This window comes from Schistocerca piceifrons, chromosome 4 (genome assembly GCF_021461385.2).
Source record: "Schistocerca piceifrons isolate TAMUIC-IGC-003096 chromosome 4, iqSchPice1.1, whole genome shotgun sequence".
In the NCBI taxonomy this organism is placed as follows: Eukaryota; Metazoa; Arthropoda; class Insecta; order Orthoptera; family Acrididae; genus Schistocerca; species Schistocerca piceifrons.
The window spans coordinates 274,897,272-274,918,095 of record NC_060141.1 but is presented as its reverse complement, the minus strand read 5'-3'; positions in this window follow the sequence as shown (position 1 = coordinate 274,918,095).

The window sequence follows — 20,824 nt, the reverse complement described above, 5'->3', positions numbered from 1 at the left end:
TTCATATGAATCTAGGGGTAGATTTTACCGTTATACTGGACAGCGCTGACATATTGTTGTTGGCTTTCACCCTGAACACTCACAATGCAAAGCTGATGGGAGGCTGGTGGCAGGTCGGTGGCTTTTGGGGTGCGTGAGTACAGTTAGCCTCATGAAACAATCCCCTTATGTGTAGGCTAATGTCAATCACATGTCATCACACGTGTCACTACCAGCTGCGGTTATTAATTCAGTGATTCATGGCGACTTGGACCAAGTTTCTTGATAAGATTAATTCCCCACTCAATTCACAAAGAAATACAACTATCACTAGAATCGTTACTGGTACATATTACATAATTAATAAATTAATTGTGAACATAACAATCTATTCGTCATCTCTCGCTCAGGCTATCCAGTCCATGGGAACTCGAATCCACACTGAATCAGTTTTCTGAATGGCTCTTCATCTCAGATATGTAAAGGTGAAACCAAGCAAAATCACAGTCATTATGACACTGCAAATTACAACACTCAGGGTCACAATTACCTGACGCCTGTCATCGCAGTATTGCCTTGCATGCTGCGACAATTGTCCATTGTGATTTGCTCCTAGAAGTGTAGGTATCATATAACTCAGTGAGTGGTCCAGGCTAATTCACTAGGTGACGTTAAGGAAGATACGTTTCTGTTTCGAAAACGTCTCCAAAGGTTCATCCGGACCAATACAGATGTGGCTGTGTTATATTCAACAGAATAACTCGAATCATAGTGGCTGGGAAATGAACTGTCGTTCCACTAACAGTACAATTAGTTCTGTTGATCAACAATTCACTGCCTTGCAACACCTTGTTCCCATGATATTTCCTTGCTCATAGCAACTGCCTACCACCATGATGTTGTTGTATACTGAGTATTTCCAATGTAAAACTGCTCTCTGAAGATATGACTTTGGTTTGATCATTTTTTCTGGTTTGGACGTCCCTCTGCTCTGCCTCTGAACACCTACACGATGCCACTCCATTGTCCCATCTATAGCAACCTGGCCTGTCAGACATATGGTGACCATGCCACTCTGGCACTCCTGAAACTCACCCTCGGTCATTACCATGTTTCGCTCGCCGTCTTACGCTACTAGCAACACCCATTTCCCTCCTCCCACTTGCACAAACTTTCCAGCTCCACCAGACACATGTGCGCAGTTTAACATCCTAATAGCTGTTCAGTCACTACCGGTACCATCACTGAAACATGCAACCACAACCAAGCATTATCTGTCTCCACATCGACTGTTATATTATGGTGGTAGGGCGGAAAGTTCTAGATACCTCGCTGTGCTAATAAATGTTCTACTCTTTCATCGCAATTGCTACCCCGTAGAGCTTGCAATAGTCATCTCAGCATTATCCTCGCATCCAGTTCTTGCATCCGTGCTTGTACAGATTCTAAATCTCGCTTCAGAGTAGTAGCTGAGGCCCTGATATATATCATGACATCGTTGGTAAGCTGCAGAAGCATGTGTATGTTGTTCATCACCCCACTCTCCAGATTCATGATCATGTATGCCACTCAGTTGTTGCTCAGTTTGCCTCTGATAACCACTATGTGCTTCCACAGTTTCATTCAATTTGCTCACATCATTTGCATCCGCTGTCTCAAATATGGTCTTCAGAATTCTTCTTCCCACATCTACGCATGCCCTTTTTACCCTCTTGTATCTGTGTGGTGCACCAACTGCTGTCACTGATTACTTCCTGCATCTTTTAATTTCTTTTGGTCATGCATGTGTTAAAATAACTTCCTTCCTACAGTCTTTGGCGAGCTCTCCAAGTACCCCTTGTTGTCCACTAATTATTGTATCCTTGAAAACTACTCTTCAAGCCCCCTTATCTCATTTGTAATTTCAAAACATCAAACACTAAACTCAGTGTACTTATGTGACTGAATAACACTACATCTTGTCGCCAGGAAAATACAGTTCCTCTGTCCAGGTGATGATTAAGCACTGCCTTCACTCCACCTCAAGCAAAGAGGTGCAGCACTGCCAAACAAAGTATTCTTCTCCTCTGGCACTTCATCCATATGACAACCCGAGGACAGGAGTAATAGAACAAAGGTAATTCCAACCACTCTGAATTTTTACCAAATTACTCAAGATCACAGACGCTCCCCACACCCATCATGTGCCTCCTGGGGTAGATATTAAATTAATTAATTAAACTGATCGATTAAATATCCCCATCCTATATCTTCTGTCCTTCTTCACCCCTCCCCACCCCTTCTTGAATAAAACATGAGAAAAATCTCTCAGTCTGCCCTGAGATGTTGATGAGGAAGGATCTCTTTATTTTTATCTTTGTTCTTGGTGTTATCGTGCTACCAAACGTTCTTAAGTTCGTCATTTTAAGTTAAAATTGGTGGTAACTTCAAAATTTTGGCGCGAAACAGAATTGGGAACTATCCTATAGCTTTAATGTGTCACTGAGCTTACAATACTAACCAATATTCACGTTTTTGGTGGGAAAAATTCACATATATTCCAATTACAGGCCACCAGTCATATGATTCAATCCAAAGTACCACAACTGATGCTATCCCGGCCGAAAATACTTCAAAACTGGTGGGAAGATGTCCTGCTGTAGTTACACAATGAAATGAGTGGTAATGATACATCAAGAAAAAGCTGTAGTTAAACACATCATCAGAATATAATCACAGGAACCTGAGCTGACTCTGATCATAGAAAGTGACAGTAAATCATACCATGCATGACATGGTGCACCCAGAGTGCTCTACCTAGGCTCGTCTTGCCCACTGCCAGCTAGAATCTGACAGACGTGCACAGAAAGACAGTGCTGCGGCAGCACCTCCGCCCAGGTGTGGCCGCATGAGAAACTACCGAGGTACGCCAACAGGGCTTCACCTGCAGACAATTAGCAGTGTCTAGTGGCTGTTGTATTGGTGTCTCTTTGATATGCCCTGTCAACTTGTAGTGAGAGCATCAAAGAGATTTCTGGAAAGAGTCCTCACTTAGTAATATACTTCCTGCATTTTGTTTGGAGGATGTTCTTCCTTTCTGAATCTCCCCATTCCGCCGTGTGTCTGTAGTGGCAGATTCAATATCGTTCCCAGAAAGACCGAACAAGACCAGTGTATTTCCTGTTCGCACACACAAGCACTTGCTTCAGAGGCATCCAGAAACGTTGTAAGGCATTCCTTGGACTTGGACCTTGCCTCTAATGTTGTCCACAACCGGTTTTCCAAGGTGGACTGGTGAACGCAGACAAAGACATTCCTTGAACATTGACATTATGAACAACGTCAATCCGCAGATTATTATGCAACAGCTTTGATGTAGCCAAGAATGGGGTGTTTGGGGAGGACTGATGAACACGGCAGACATTCTCACCCCCAGAACGTTATGCACCAGTTTTGATGTAGCCAACAATCAGTTTTCCTGGCTTGACTGGTGAACGCCAAAAAAGGTATTCCTGAAATTTTGCCTTTGTAAACAACACCTGTACCACACGATTTTGTACCACCTTTGGTGTAGCTGACAATAGATTTTCCAGGGAGGACCAGCAAACACTGAGAAAGACATTCTTGTGAGTAATACCCATGCCAGAGGACTTCATACTAGTTTTAATGTAGCTGATAACAGGTATTTGGGGGGGGGGGGGGGGACTGGTGAACCCTGACAAAAAATTCCTCGAGCAAGTAGAAATGATTGCCGTTTCAAATGTGTTCTGTGGGACAACACCTAACGCATCTGAACCTGCTGACGAGGGTTTTCTCTAATGGTTGCACACAAATTAGTGGTCAGAGGTTGAGTCTATATAAACCCTACCACCTCAACAGTCATCTGCCTTCTGTTCTAGTCTGTGACTACGTTCAGCATCTTCAAGCAGCATCAGAAGCGTCAGTGGCAGAGGACATTGTCTCAGGCAGTACGTGGAGGAATTGCCATGAACATACATATTTTCATAGCAAATATTCATCAAAGCAGCATGCGTTCGCTGGTCCGAGTCTTCATATTTCGATGTATATTTTCGTTATGTCGTTGTTCTGGGTGTTCAGATTAAAACGAATTTAGAAGCAAAGCTTCAATTTCGTAGCAAGTGTTCATCATATATTTATAATAGAATATTTTTTCAAATCAGTGTGTTAAAACGAATTGAATAGCAAGTTTTTAGATTCTGAAGTTTATTTTCATTATTTTGTTGTATGAGTTTCTAATTCAGTAGTACATTTTCGACAGAATAAATTTGCTTGTTATTACAAAATTCATTCATGAAATGTTGTCTGACCTCGATCGGCGACTGAAGGCTGAAGGGTGCTGACTGATTAGACCGTGCAACCCCTGGAGCAGCCTCTAGCGGTGATTACATATTCTCGATACTAATTTTTTTTCAAGGTGTTGTAATTTGTGTATGTGTGTACGTTTTTTTTGGACTTGTAGCTGATTTCGAGGAGGTTGAGAGTAGTTTTTCACCACCCTTTATAAGCATATTGCAGATTTCGTGTAAGTACGTATTCTTTTCATTTCTTAATAGTGCTTTATACGTTTGTTAAATCAACATGTTGTTGTTGCTGAAGGCGATATTGGTGAGCTGTACCAGTGGCTCCATGCCTGTCCAGGGAAGGAGATGCCACAGCAGGTGGAAGAAATGGCCCAGGAGCTTCAGCTACATGAAGTCCAATCTTTAATTCCTGTGTGGAGATGGTCCAAGATGACCTCAAGGATGTGGATTTGGTGACATAGTGGAGGCATGTGGCATTAACGAGTATCTATCGTTATTTTTTGTATCAATCAGTGTTCTTTCTCTACAGAAGCAGCCGGTGAGTTTAGAAAATGTGTACTCATCTTTCGTTATTCTTTCTCTATAGTCCGTGAGCTGATACTGCCAAGAGTGTGATCCCGTCCACCACCCCCTGCAGTGCATTGTGTCTTGAGTGCCAGGGCAGGTGGTGACGATGGCATTACCAAAATGTAGTCCTATGCAGCAATGTTTCACCCATCATGAGCGTAGGTCTGCACAAGCTGCAGCTGCCTCAGCCACAGCCTTCCACACCACTGTCAGCTCCCGCCATTTCTGCTGCCACCTCCACTACTGCCTTATCACTATGGCAGACATGGGCTTCAAATCCTCCTCCATCTGTCACCACTGCAGCCACTGCCCTATCTGCGCCATCACTCTGGTGAGTATGGGTGGCAAATGGCCTGAAGGTATCCATCCCTCTGGCTACACTCAGCCTGGTCGTTATGATGCTGCCACCAATTGGATCAAGAGTGGGAGTAGTTGCCATGTCTCGTGTCTCCACACAGCAGTCATCTCTGCAGCCAAGACGCTCCTCCTGGCCAAACACAGCTGTATCCCACTATTGGAGGTCTCGCAAGGCTGGTGCACAATGCCACACGCCTCATTGCTCCCCCCCCCCCCCCCCCCCCGCCCCCACAACCGACTTTGCCCACAGGATGCTCGAAGTCCTCAGGTGCTACTCATAATGCTAGTAACAATGATCCTATGGCTAGTGGCAGTTCACTGTCCTGTCACACTTTAGATAGACACCAGGTTAGTAAAGTGATGCCATAGGTAAACTGCAAGGTGATTGAGGATGTATTTGTGGAGTGCACTTCATTTTCTCGTATAAAGATCTCAGCAGGAGGGCACTAAGACATAATTAGTTTTCTGAAAGTGTGGCCACCTGTTCTGGAAACAGAACTCCTCAAAATCGTTAATGATCCACAATACTCGCCATTAAGAATAGGGTTGTAATATTTTGCGAATTCACATGCACATCCGCAACAGGACTCAGGAATTGGGGAGATGGGTGGTATGTACATATGGGGGGGGGGGGGGGGGAATGGTGTGGTATCACAGAGCACCTCAGTTGCTAATTAGATTCATGATTTCATTTTGAGTGCTATACAAACCAAGTTTCCTGGGATCACTCAGCTGTGAGCTATACTTACACATCCGATACACCTGTCTTTGATCCAATGAACGAGTGGTGGGGTGCAGCTCTACTGAGATTCCTATGGATATCGCTGATAAGAAGGCATGTATCATTATCCAAAACATAAAAAAGAACTATTATTTTGCACGATCAGTACAATCTTGTGAGAGAAATTACAATTAAACGGATCATCTGCTTTGCACATCTTCATTTGGCAGAGATATTGATGTTCATGCATTTTATAGCTTTGACGCTATTGACTTTCCCATATACACTCCTGGAAATTGAAATAAGAACACCGTGAATTCATTGTCCCAGGAAGGGGAAACTTTATTGACACATTCCTGGGGTCAGATAGATCACATGATCACACTGACAGAACCACAGGCACATAGACACAGGCAACAGAGCATGCACAATGTCGGCACTAGTACAGTGTATATCCACCTTTCGCAGCAATGCAGGCTGCTATTCTCCCATGGAGACGATCGTAGAGATGCTGGATGTAGTCCTGTGGAACGGCTTGCCATGCCATTTCCACCTGGCGCCTCAGTTGGAGCAGCGTTCGTGCTGGACGTGCAGACCGCGTGAGACGACGCTTCATCCAGTCCCAAACATGCTCAATGGGGGACAGATCCGGAGATCTTGCTGGCCAGGGTAGTTGACTTACACCTTCTAGAGCACGTTGGGTGGCACGGGATACATGCGGACGTGCATTGTCCTGTTGGAACAGCAAGTTCCCTTGCCGGTCTAGGAATGGTAGAACGATGGGTTCGATGACGGTTTGGATGTACAGTGCACTATTCAGTGACCCCTCGACGATCACCAGTGGTGTACGGCCAGTGTAGGAGATCGCTCCCCACACCATGATGCCGGGTGTTGGCCCTGTGTGCCTCGGTCGTATGCAGTCCTGATTGTGGCGCTCACCTGCACGGCACCAAACACGCATACGACCATCATTGGCACCAAGGCAGAAGCGACTCTCATCGCTGAAGACGACACGTCTCCATTCGTCCCTCCATTCACGCCTGTCGCGACACCACTGGAGGCGGGCTGCACGATGTTGGGGCGTGAGCGGAAGACGGCCTAACGGTGTGCGGGACCGTAGCCCAGCTTCATGGAGACGGTTGCGAATGGTCCTCGCCGATACCCCAGGAGCAACAGTGTCCCTAATTTGCTGGGAAGTGGCGGTGCGGTCCCCTACGGCACTGCGTAGGATCCTACGGTCTTGGCGTGCATCCGTGCGTCGCTGCGGTCCGGTCCCAGGTCGACGGGCACGTGCACCTTCCGCCGACCACTGGCGACAACATCGATGTACTGTGGAGACCTCACGCCCCACGTGTTGAGCAATTCGGCGGTACGTCCACCCGGCCTCCCGCATGCCCACTATATGCCCTCGCTCAAAGTCCGTCAACTGCACATACGGTTCACGTCCACGCTGTCGCGGCATGCTACCAGTGTTAAAGACTGCGATGGAGCTCCGTATGCCACGGCAAACTGGCTGACACTGACGGCGGCGGTGCACAAATGCTGCGCAGCTAGCGCCATTCGACGGCCAACACCGCGGTTCCTGGTGTGTCCGCTGTGCCGTGCGTGTGATCATTGCTTGTACAGCCCTCTCGCAGTGTCCGGAGCAAGTATGGTGGGTCTGACACACCGGTGTCAATGTGTTCTTTTTTCCATTTCCAGGAGTGTATTTCATGTCTAAATTAGACCTGTGCAAACTCTACACATACAGTTTCTATTATGAGTTTGCGAAAAATCACTAGCTAATCCAAAGTTATTTTTTATAGATACAGATAGCTTCACCTTTTGTATGAAGGACTGCAATCCATATGAAGTAATTAAGTGCCATGTCCATACATTTAAGATTTCTTTTGGTCAATAATCCTTACATTATTGTTCTACATAACGAGAATGTTATTGGCTTGAACAAAGACGATACAAACGGGTTGCCAGCTGTGGAATTTATGGGTCTTAGATCGAAAATGTATGCCTGTAACACATTGGGAGGTGCCACCCATAGGTGGGCAAAGGGTGGGCCTCGTGCAACCTCAAGGGCTTTGATGACTGACTATTACTTACAAAGCATGTACAGTGGTGTTCACAGTGCTCCACCAAAGCTGCTGCATATGGTACAGCAAACTAGTAGTCATTCATGAGGGCATGAGGTGTACACTGTGCTGAAGTGAAAAATCAGTCTGTTATCTCATGACAATGAGCAGGTCATTTGTGAGGACAGGACTGATACCTACCTGTACTCACGCTATTGACTTGATGAGAGTGGTGTGCCTGTTTATTGTGTTTGTATGTCGAATGTATTATCCATTTATGATAACGTAAATATCAACAACATTTAAGTTTTCTTTGCATGGATCCGCATTTTAATGCAATTGTGTACAATTTCTATGTGTCCATTATCATAGACAGCGACTGGTCACATTTTTATTGTGCTATTTTTTTGTTCAGTTTCACTGTGCAATTACATATAGGTGGATCTCTATCCACTTGTATAAACAGCGTAGATTAAAATGCATTCACATTTGACCTTTTATTGTTCTGTTCAGACATTCCACAATACATGACTTTGATGGGTGAAGGTTGAATAGTGGTGTAGATCATACCGCCCCCCGCCCCCCCAAACCATTGTCTTGAAATTCTAATATCAAAACCCTTCACTCTGATCTGTTTGAAGTTTAGCCAGACATCGATTCATTCATGCCTACAGCAAATGCTGAAACAGCTCTGCGACCGTCTCCCTGTTTTTGTTTTCACAGGTAAAAAGCTTCACAGGTAATAAACTTGAAACAGTTATTCGCACGTCAATATTCCCGCATATCTACAAGATCGGCCTGCCATAGGTCATCCAAATCCTTGATCATAACTTGTCCATGAGGTTACGTTTTGTGTGCTGGTTTGTGAAATTCTTGAACTACTGTCTCCATACTTATTCGACGATACCTCTGTGTCTAAGCTCTGAAATTATTTGAACAACCTCTTCTGAATGAGCTGTAGTCCTACTGGCAGCTGATGCCATGAGAAACCGTAGCCAGTCTATTAACTCACTGGGCTCGTCATACTAGTCATGCTGTAGATAGTGCAGGGTGGAGGGTTTTAATATTAATTTCATGACAATGGTTGGGGGGGGGGGGCGGTATGATCTTCACCACTATTCAACCTTCACCCAGCGAAGTCATGTATTGTGGAATGTCTGAACAGAACAATAAAAGGTCAAATGTGAATGCATTTTAATCTACGCTGTTTATACAAGTGGATAGAGATCCACCTATATGTAATTGCACAGTGAAACTGAACAAAAAAATAGCACAATAAAAATGTGACCAGTCGCTGTTTATGATAATGGACTCATAGAAATTGTACACAATTGTCAACATTTATGCGAACTTGTCCTTGGTGTAAGGTATACTGATATAGTCACCTCTTTTTATTAACTCTTGAAAGTTTCGTCTATACCTACCGTCATACAGTTTTCTTGTTTTATCAATAACAAGAAACCAAAATCTCTACATATCTTTACAAATTCACTGAATGACACATAAGTTCCTACATGAGCTTGGCAAGTGCATTTTCTTGTTTAAAGGCTATAACGACGTTTCTATTATCAGTCGCTAACCGTTTTTGTATTCTGGAATATGTGTGACTTAAATAAAATACGTTAACCCCCAGTGAGAACCAAAACAGAAATATCTTCGAATTTTATCCTGGTTTTCCACAGCAACATCATCTAATACGGACACAGTTTGTTATCTTTAAATTTTATGATGAGGATATCACTGCTTTCAGTAAATGTTGTGGATGTTACTCCATCGACATCTAGCTATATTTTCAGTAATAGTTAGTATCTGCGTTGAAATAGTGGTTTTCAGAACACACATATATGCTCAAACTGGAATCCATGTGAGTGTAATAGCAAATACATGGGAACTTTGGTCTTCCAACAGCTGGATGGAGCCATAATTATTGCTCGTGTATTATCAGAGGGAGTGCCCAATTCTTCTTCTTCTTCTTCACCTGGTTTTCTGCACCACCACAGGATCAGTTGCTTACAATCAAGTTCCTGTGAGAAGTATGCTCACCCACCCTGCCATAATACCAAATACACCAGATATAGGCATGGGGCATTTGTAATAATAATGTCAATAATAGTGATAATAATATATGATGCCAAATACCGACTGAGCTACTTTGGCTACATTATAATGAGAAGCTTATGAATTAACAAAAACACACAATTTGCGGTACTACATATATTTTGTTTACACTTTGGCAATAGTATGTAGAATGCATTACATCAACAAAAGTCCATCGGTTCATTTTTCACAGTATTTCCCAAAAAAGTATTTCTTGTATGCACATAACTGCAAATTTAGCGTGGATGGACTCCATAGCTATCGGAGTCGACTTCACTGTACAGATACATAAACTAAAGCACTCTTCTAAATCATCTACATGTACACTACACAACAAAGATAGTTCACTATGTCATTGTACGTAGCTGGAATACTTGGCAGCCATCACTCTCGTCTCTCTGAGGCAAGAGATGTTACCATCGTTCACCCAAATAAGTTTGCTTCAGTGGAGTGCTTAAAATAAATGGATACTCCAGATTTCACCTTAAGTGGTGCATCATTGTACATTGAAGTGATAGATAGCGTCAGGTCAGCACAGTAAATATCCAGTAGAGACAGATGCCTTTTACTCTATTGTCATCTGAGCAATGCTGTAGGGTATATTTCTTTTATTAACAATACTAGCCAACAGTTAACTGTGATACTAGTCTTATATGAAAGCCTGAAATTACTTTCTCTGGATTGGATGTACAAGTTTTTATACATTTCTTTTACATAGTATAATTTTTTTGTGGTACACTTTGAAGAAAGCCTTTTAGCACATGGCCGTTCTGTACTCGCTACACTGGTATGCAGTGTCGTTCTCTGCAGTCGTATAAAAGAAGTGTTTCAGAGTTAAGAAAATAAAGACACACTAGGAAGGAACGCAATGTTTCAACGAACGTTTAATGAAATCAATAAGAGAAATACTCACTTGACGCTCGACACAGTTCTTCCTATACAGAATCAGGATCGTCATCTGAATCATCGATATCGTCATTTTTACTATCACTCTCAACAAAAGCTTGCTCCCTTGACTGTGTGATTCTGAGGATTGGAAAATTTTGATACATGTTTTGCAGAATGTTTCTTGAATTGATGGCACTTTGATTTAGATGTTACTTGTATATTGTTCTAATTTATACTGCTTCTGCAGTATATGGGATTTGAGGCCATATATAGGATTGTCAGAAACAGCCTGAAAAGCCTGTAAGGGTGTTGCTGGAGAGGTTGTGTTGAAAATAATTGTTTAGAAAAAGAGTTCGATATGTTACGCCAGTTCCGAGTTATTTAGCACTGCAGTTAGCCAATCAGGTCAGTTGAAGCACTTGCAAGCACGAAAATTCAACAATGCACAGGAATTTGTGGGTCGATGAGTTACCATTTGTTCAGATGCTTATTACGTGTTAAAATGTACTTTCTTTGGAAATGATGAATGTATGCTAGGTGAGCAAAATCTACGTTTGTTCGGTTTGAGGATACGAAACGAAGAACACTTATGACAGCATCGCCTCTGGCAGGCTGCTTGAATTTACGCCCACGACGGACTGACTGGCTAACTCAACGCCAAATAACTCGGAAACGGTACTGTATATCATTTTTTTTCTTGGCAGTTATTTCTCAGCTCAGGCTGGTTCTGACCACCCCGTGTGTGCAAGGGGGGGATCAAAAAGTGTCCTTTTGCGGGCTTTACTGAAGCGTTTATGCAACCAAGCGCTACTCAAGTGTGGCGACAGGTAGGCAAGGGGTTGATGTGGCCTTCCAACGGAAACTTTCGGATCCTCCTTACCAACCGGTACTTTTACGACCCGCCAGAGAATAGCGTGTGTTTGCACGTCGCATCCGTGTTCTGGGCCTGTGCGCCGGCGCCATGTCAAATCAGCGCAGTTTATTAATTTCGATGGCTGGTGTGATGACCAGACTGGATATTGTTTTAACATGGTTCCCAACACCAGACTAAGTGAATACTGGGGTGGTACCCAAATTCCGCTTCATATGAAGCAGAACGGTTCGTTAATATGTGAAGAAAAGAAGAGAAAAAATAAATAAACGTTCGCTCACTTTCACGTGGCTAACACTACGCGCAGACAGAAAGGGCACGGTATAACGCTTGGCGACAGGAACGATATCTGGCTACCTTTTAAATTAAGCATAAAATATCAGAAATTACAAGCGCTATTCATAAAGCAAGGTATGATCAGTCGCAAAATGGAAACAACAGTGAAATATCAAAAATTCTTTGTTTGCAACCGTTTAGTATACCTCCCTGCTACGTCACTACAAGTTCATCGCCCCGAGTTAGATATTTGTCGTAGCCTTGTACCAGCTTTCCAATATCCTTGTCATAGAAGGCAGCCGCTTGAGTTTTCCGGCACTTCTCAATGCTGGTCTGCAGATCGCTGTCGGTGCCAAAATGTTGTCTTCATAGCCAGCGGTTCACGTGAAGAGATATGAATATCAGAGGCAACCAACACAGGGCTGTATGGTGAGTGATCAAGTACTTCCTGTCGAAAACGCTGCAGGGACGTCGTCATTTCATGTGAAGTGTGCGGCAGAGAACTGTCCTGAAGTAAGAAATGCGTGAAGGTTACGTTATGTGGCGTCGCATGAAATCAGGCGAAGCGTCGCAGCTGGCACCCATACTTGGTAGAAGACGCAATTATTCTAGACATCTTTGCGTGCTCACTGTGCTCTCAGAACTGACGTGACGCAATCAGCTGGCATACTAGAGATACTGCACAATACACCTATGCAAAGCTTCCTCAGATTGTCACTGTCGTTTCCATTTCACGACCTGTCGGAACTTACTTTCCCAGTAGCACAAAGGCGAAAGGCGAAAGGAAAAGATGATCAACCGGTACCTTCAAGAATTTGATTCGATCTATACAATTTCCCTTTGTCCAAGAATGTTCCGGTGTGGGCTACATATGCTGATCAGGACGAGCTTATCCATAACACGATGTTTTAACCTAAGCTGGTCGGGGTGACCGAGCGGTTCTAGGCGCTACGTTCTGGAACCGTGCGACCGCTACGGTCGCAGGTTCGAATCCTGCCTCGGGCATGTTTGTGTGTGATGTCCTTAGATTAGCTAGGTTTAAGTAGTTCTTAGTTCTAGGGGACTGATGACCTCAGAAGTTAAGTCCCATAGTGCTCAGAGCCATTTGAACCATTTTTTTAACACAAAATATAGCGCGCTGCTACTTCCCTTTCATCCCATTTTTCTCCAGAAGGACGGTATGCTAACGATATTACAAGTAAGTGGTAGATTATTATATTATGCCTTCTGATACACAGCCAGGTACAGAACAAGTAAATCAAAAGTAAGGGACCCTTTCACATTCCAAGAATGTTATCCGATATTTGTTTTTGTTGAAGAATGGCGGAGTAATTCAGTTGTACATTTTTTTTTATGCTTAGCCTTTATGATTATCTGTTTCTTCAGTGACTATAAATATGTACTGCTCACTTTTGTAATGTAAAATCTTACGAACAGGACGACGTCTAATTATTTCTATGGGGATGATTATGTATTCTCTTCCGCTTAGCTGTTCGGTGTATTGCATTATGAGATCAGGGTCTTTGGTATGTGGTGTTTGCGCTCCACTTTGCAAAAGAAGAAGAAGGCACGCCACAAAGAAATTATCCGAAAGGGGACAGAAATACTAAATATGACGCACAAGTACAAATAAACACATGATTACCACGTCTAAAAACTTGAACAATTTATTCGAGAGAGAGATCTTCAAAATTTCACTTAACACGTTGGTTAACCTCTGGATCTTCTGAAAGCAGTTATAGTCTTATTATTGAATGACAGAGCTGTTAGATGACCTACTGAGGGATATCGTGCTAAATTCTGACCAATTAGCGCGTTAGATCGTCGGAATACCAAGACGGTAAGAGGGCCCTGCCCACAATGCTCCAAACTTTCTCAATTGGGGAGAAATCTGGCGATCTTATTGGCCAAGGCAGAGTTTGCCAAGCACGAAGACAAAAAGCAGGCATTATTTGCTGAAATGTAATCCCAGGATGGCTTCCGCGGAAGCGCGAAGCGCAGCTTAGAATATCGTCGACGTAACGCTTTGTTGTAAGGGTCCCGCGGATGACAGCCGAAGCTTTCCTAGTATGATAGTAAGTGTCATCCGAGACCATCACTCGTCGTTGTTGGGCTATATGGCAGGCGACAATCAGGTTTGTATCTACAGCAGGCCGAGGTGTCTCCAGACACCTCTTCGCTGATCATCGGGGCTCAGTTCGAAGAGGGACTGATCACCGAAGATAATTCTACTCAGGCAATGAAATTCCGGCCTCTATGACCAGTGAAGACATCTCTAGAAACGTCCCCGACAGCGGCTGAATACCAACCCGCCTATCACCCGCCACACTGCCCAACTACCGGGACTGATGGTCTGTGAAGCCTCAGGAGGACATCCAAGCCGAATGACTGCTTGTGTGAGGGCCAATAGTGGACCAACGCCTTTTGACTTGCTCAAACTCTGAAGTTCTTTCTCTTCAATAAGTCATCCAGCTTCTTCTGAAATTGTAATCATTTGTTTGTCTGTATGCATACATCAGATCTACCGATTTCCATCCTACACGGATAATTACTTTGTGGTGCGTCTTTTTTTTTTTTTTTTTGTTTTTGGCGTACAGACTCAATATCATCTAACAACCAGGTGCGATATCAGTCAGACGTAACTGAAAACCATTACATGCGTAGCAAGAATTAGCAAGTTTTATGCTATACAAATTATTTTCATACGTAAAAGAAACGTCAGAAAATCCTCTTAAGTGCCAATCTCTTCATCTCAAAGTAGCACTTACATCCTCAATGTCCTCATTTTTTTTTGTACGTACATTCAAGTCTTTGTCTTCCTGTACCTTTTTACCCTCTACATCTTCCTTTCGTCAATCCCAGTTGTCTTATCATCCTCTCCGCTCTTTTAGTCAATGTTTTTAATACACTCCTACGCGCTGATTCTGCGGGGAACTGTCTCATTACTTATTTTGTCAGATGACTTATTTTCCAGCGTACTTCTGCAACATCACATCACAAATATCTTGAGTCTCTTCTACTTTGGTTTTCCCGCTTCCTCACAATGATATATTCCAGACGTAGGTTCTAAGAAATTTATTCCTCTACTGAACATCTCTGTTAGACACCATTTTGCAAATAATGCTTTCTTTGTTTTTGCTAGTCTGCTTCTTATATCCTCTTTGTTTCTTCCATCACACAATGTTTTGCTTCCATTGTAGCAAAATTCCTTCATTCCTTTCACATCGTTGTCCACAATTTTGATGTAATCACATTTGTACTACTCCATTCATCTTTCTTAGTTTATTATCACTTTACGGAGGATAGGCTAATGAAAACCGAACACCCGCCACAATGGCACACTGAAACAGTTCCATTCAAAAATAATCATCAAACGCATTATGTGTTTGTCTCACTATTTCGTAGTTCTATTACGCGACCGGCCGGTGATGGGCCCACAACCGCACCCACTCTTGCATTTTCTCGTCCGACTGGAACATATGTCCACGCAATTCTTTCTTCAGGTCGCCACATATGTGACAGTCATACGATGCAATATGCAGATTACATGGAGAATATTGTAGCGCTTCCCAAGCAAATCACTGAAGCGCAGTCTCATGAATGGCAGTATGAGGGCGGGCGTTATGGCGTAACAGTATACTTGCTCTGCTCGCCCAGTTCCTCGATGGTGGAAGAGCATTAACTGAGCAACGCTGTGAAGACAGTTTACGGAAACTGAGACACGCCATAAAGACAAAACGCCCAGGAAGGCTGCCAGACGGAATCATCCTATTGCACGATAACTCCCGTAGTGATCACACACACTATTAAGTACCATGTCCCGGATTTTGTAATGCCCAGGGGACGATCATGAATCGTGATGACTTCAGCTTAATTATTGGCTTTGAATAGAACTGTCATTTCTCTTCGTCTCATAGCGTGATTCTTTCCGTTACATTCTACACTACACTGCAGAAATTCTTTCTATGTATGGTTCATGTTCCATTGATACATCATGAGAAAGACACTTTCGTCGTTTTTCACAGCAAAACAGGCGCTTGTTGCAAAGTCGGACCGAAGACTGAAATTATCTTTAGAGACAGGTTTTCATTTTTGTTCAGTTAATTCGAACATCCGGACGTGATGTGGTGGTCAGTGCCCTAGAGAATAACCTGAAATAAGAAGCGTGTGATTACCTTCCACCCTGCGACGCTCTTCGACTCATATTATTCCAGTCTGCTTTGTGTACAAATTATAGATAATCATTCATTTCCTTTATTTCATCCGTGCTGCCTTCAGAATTCTGCAGCGTATTTCAATCGACGTTATCAGTAACATACGGTGGGTAAGTTCTGCGTTCTGACGTCAGATGAGCCAATCGGGCCCGACAGATTGCCATGTCAGCCTCTGCCAATGACTTCATTGAGTGTGCTGTGGAGGGGCATGTGGTGAAAACACCGTTCTCTCGGGCAGGGAAATCAAATCCCAGTCACCTGCTTAGCAGTCACCCGCGATGACCACTCAGCAGCAGATGCGATCAATATTATCAATAGCCTTATCTACATTTTAAATACCGTACGACCCGCCCTATTTCACCTCCACCGAAAGCTGTATTTGCATATTTCAAAACTCCTCAGACATTCTCCTGTATACCTTGCGGGACTAGCGTACATTCCACTGCAGGGTAGAAATTCATTCTGGGAACAATTCCCTAGGCTGTGATTAAGCCATGCCACCGCAATAGCCATTCATCCGGGAGCTCTTATGTAAACAGGAGAATGTCTGCGAAATTTGGGAGGTAGCAGAGACAGCTTTTGGAGGAAGTGTGACTGACTGTTTTCCCGCAAAAGGCAGAAGTTCGTGATTCGAGTCCTCCTCCTGCACATAGTTTCCTGCCAGGCTTTTTCACGTGAGCGTGCACTCCTCTGCAACGTACTTTATGGATCACAGTAATTCTGAGGGTGTATAGTCCAGTCCAGTTGCTTAGTTACGACCTAGTTCTAGTCTTACACAATCACAACTCCCATCTCATCTTCATCGACTTACCTTTCCCTTTCGGTAATACTGTTTGTAAGTTTCTTTCTTTTGTAAATCCTTTCTATATATTCCGTGTACCTCTATGGCACCTTTTCTTTCCTTAGCACTGGCTTGCAAGTTCAACCGTGTTTCTTTTCTGCTACGGTTTCCTTAAATTTTCAGTGCGTGACAAATATCGACGCCATAATTTCCGAGCTGCTATAGTTGCATCGATTACATTCAATTTCTCCTGTATCATCCAAGGATTTCTGTTGAAGCTTCACTGTTTCATCTGTCAGAGCTACCTTATCGTCTTCTACTGTATTTCTTCTCCTTATTTCAGTATGTGGTTGCTCAGTGCTCCCTCCGAATCAGTCATGAACCTCTAGTTATTTTAAGTCATCTAGGTCTTAAATAAGGTACGGAGCAAGGGTTTAGTTTCGGAAGACTATCGTTTCTTATTTTCATTTTCCCTCCCCTCCTCTTCCCTCCCCAAAAAATATAATTTGGTGTCACCTCTAACCTTATCGAACAGCATCTGCCTAGAGTTTAATGATAAAAGCCGTAAAGTATAATAAATGTTATGATTTAATAATAACTAGATCAGCTTAATATATGGTTTTAGAATAACTTATAAGAATAATAATGTACACGTTGCAAAATCGAATTCTGCTCTAACCATTACTTGAATTTCAGTTAACACTAGAATTGTGTAAAGAGGTCTGCATATTATGTCCATGCGAGCGTGTGGTTAGGGGAATGCTGTTCCTCCTAGTCGTTCCCACTGACGGTCAGGCAAGTGAGTGCTCATTTTCTTCGTCAGTGGAGGCCTTCTCCCTTTCTATCTTGCCTTACTCCATACCTACGGTTCCCCACCTCTGCCAGTTGGTTACAATTAGGGGTCAGATATTCATGGAGGTCCAGTGTGGGTTGTAATTACCGTATGACAGATAAACTTGATAGCTATGCTAATGCGTTTATGCGGAACCGATTTATGCTAGAAAAGCAGGTAGTTACATCTGTGTCCACCAGCTGCAAATATGGTGAAATCCGCAAATACGGTGAGTTTATTGTGGCACCTAGAAGAGAGAGGCGTCCTAACTCGGAGGAACTTACTGACGACGTTGCTGTTGCTGTAAATGACCACGCAGCGCAGGCCTCGAGTAGTGCTAGCTCTCGTGCCGTGTGACTAGTAATGCGCATCCCTCGTTAACTGTACGGAAAGTTTTGCATTCTGCGTTACACTAGTACACGTATAAAATCCAGACAGTGCATCAACTGAAACTGCAAGATTCGCAGCAAAGTTATGAATTTGGCTCTTTGCTTTTAGCATGGATCAAAGTTGATGACATGTGGCTGAGCAATATTCTGCGGTTATAACCACCAACAAATGGGCCAACAGCTGTATTTTCATCTCTGATTTATTCCAGGGGCAACCGCTTTCGGCACTTCATTATGCCATCATCAGGTTCGATGAACAATATAGTAACAGAGATGAAACACCTTAGCAGAATAAAATTGTGGGTAACCAACTTCATACGAATTATACATTACTCTATATAATTACACTAAGGAGCTTATAACTAAATGTAACAGCCTGGCGCAGGAGGAGGAGACGAGGAGATTAGTTTTTAATGTCCCGTCGACAACGAGGTCATTTTAGACGGAGCACAAGCTCGGATAAGCGAAATATGGTGAAGGGAATCAGCCGTGCCCTTTCAGGGAAACCATCACGGTATTTGTCCGAAACGATTTAGGGATGGCCGGACGCGGGCTTGAACCGTCGTCCTCTCGAAGGCGAGTTACTTACTGAAAGAAATAAGATAAGATATGAATAAAATGAAACTACCATTCTAATATCTGGACCAATGAAAGTAGCGAATCTCAGAAAGGAACTGCTTGAGTAACCATTACGGCTGAGCAGTTGCTCTTCTGAACAGCATCCCATAAGAGCAGACTAGTTGTGTCTTTAACTTCCGTTACTCGTACCTAAGGTACTTGGGCTATGCACTGCAGTTTAAAAAGAACAGCTCGATGTAGTCGTATAGTGGAGCCACTCTGCTTTCATCCCCTGCAACTACTTCACTGCAAATACGAGGGCTATCGACAAAGTACATTACGTTTTCGTTTGTGTCCGTTAGGGGCGGGGCTAGCGCGGCCGTCTTGGTGTCATGGCATTCCGCCGCTCAGTCGGCATCTTGCCGTGCTAGAGAGAGGTTCGTGCTGTACTCCGTTGAGTTACTGTGACAGTTTGAAATGTCAGCGTTAATTGAAAATGCCGCGAAGTGTGAAGTGCGTGCTGTAATAAGGTTTCTGATTGCAAAAAAACTGTACACCGATAAAAATCTATCGGCAGCTTTGTGAAGTGTAAGGGGACAACATAATCATTGAAGGTGGAGTGCGTCAATGGGTCATAAAATTTAAAAATGTCCGAACTAACGTTCACGACGAAGAGCGAAGTGGAAGACCCAGCATAGTGACTGCCGAACTTGTCGAAAAAGTCGATGCCGCGGTCCGTGAAAACCGTAATTTCCCAATAACGGAACTCCCTATGAGTTTTCCACAAATTTCATGAAGTTTGTAGCACGAAATCATTACCGAAAAGCTTGGTTACCACAAGTTTTGTGCAAGATGGATACCCAAAATTTTGGCAGAGATAAAAGAGTCAGCGAATGGCTGCAGCGTTAACGTTTTTGGACGCTTACGAGAAAGATGGCGACTCATTACTCGATCACATCGTTACTGGTGATGAAACATTGGTTAATCATGTGACTGCGAGACAAAATTGCTGTCAATGCAGTGGGGGCATACAAATTCCCTCCAAAAACCCAAGAAATGCATGCAGACAATGTCGGCAAGGAAGGTGGTGGCGACTGTCTTTTGTGACAGAAAAGGTGAGATTTTTGTGGATTTCCTGGAAAGAGGCACTACAATAAACTCTCAAAGGTATTGCCAAACTCTGCACAACCTCAGAAGAGCAATACAAAACATGCATAGGGGAAAGTTGAGCTCAAAGATCTTGCTGATTCACGACAACGCCCGGGCCCACACGGCAAATGCCACTCGTTAAGTTCTCGAATCTTTTAAGTGGGAGTTGTTTCCTCATCCGCCGTACAGTCCCGACTTGGCAACGAGCGACTTCCACTTATTCCCAGCAATGAAGAGCTGGTTGGCTATCCAGCGTTTTGATGACGACGCACAGCTTCAAGAAGAGGTAACCACGTGGTTAAAGGCGCAGGCGGCCGAATTTTACGACGAAGAAATTTCCAAGGTCGTCCATCGCTACGATAAGTGCCTTAATTTAAATGGCAACTATGTAGAATAGTAGTATTTAAGTGTGGCTTTCATCTGTATATAATAAAAAAAATTTCCAATACTTTGATTATTTTTAATTCCAAAACGTAATGTACTTTGTGGATAACCCTCGTAAAAACCTGTATTTGTGTTCCTGCAGTCAAATAGGCAGCACAATGGCTAGAATTACTAGTTAATGTAATAAACAGAAAGACAAAATAAGTTAAATGAATAATTAAATTACAAAAGGTTTATTCTAACAGCTGTAACTGATGTAGACAACATAGAACTATGTTGAATAATGTTCTACATCTACATCTACATCTACATCTACATGACTACTCTGCAATTCACACCTAAGTGCCTGGCAGAGGGTTCGTCGAACCACAATCATACTATCTCTCTACCATTC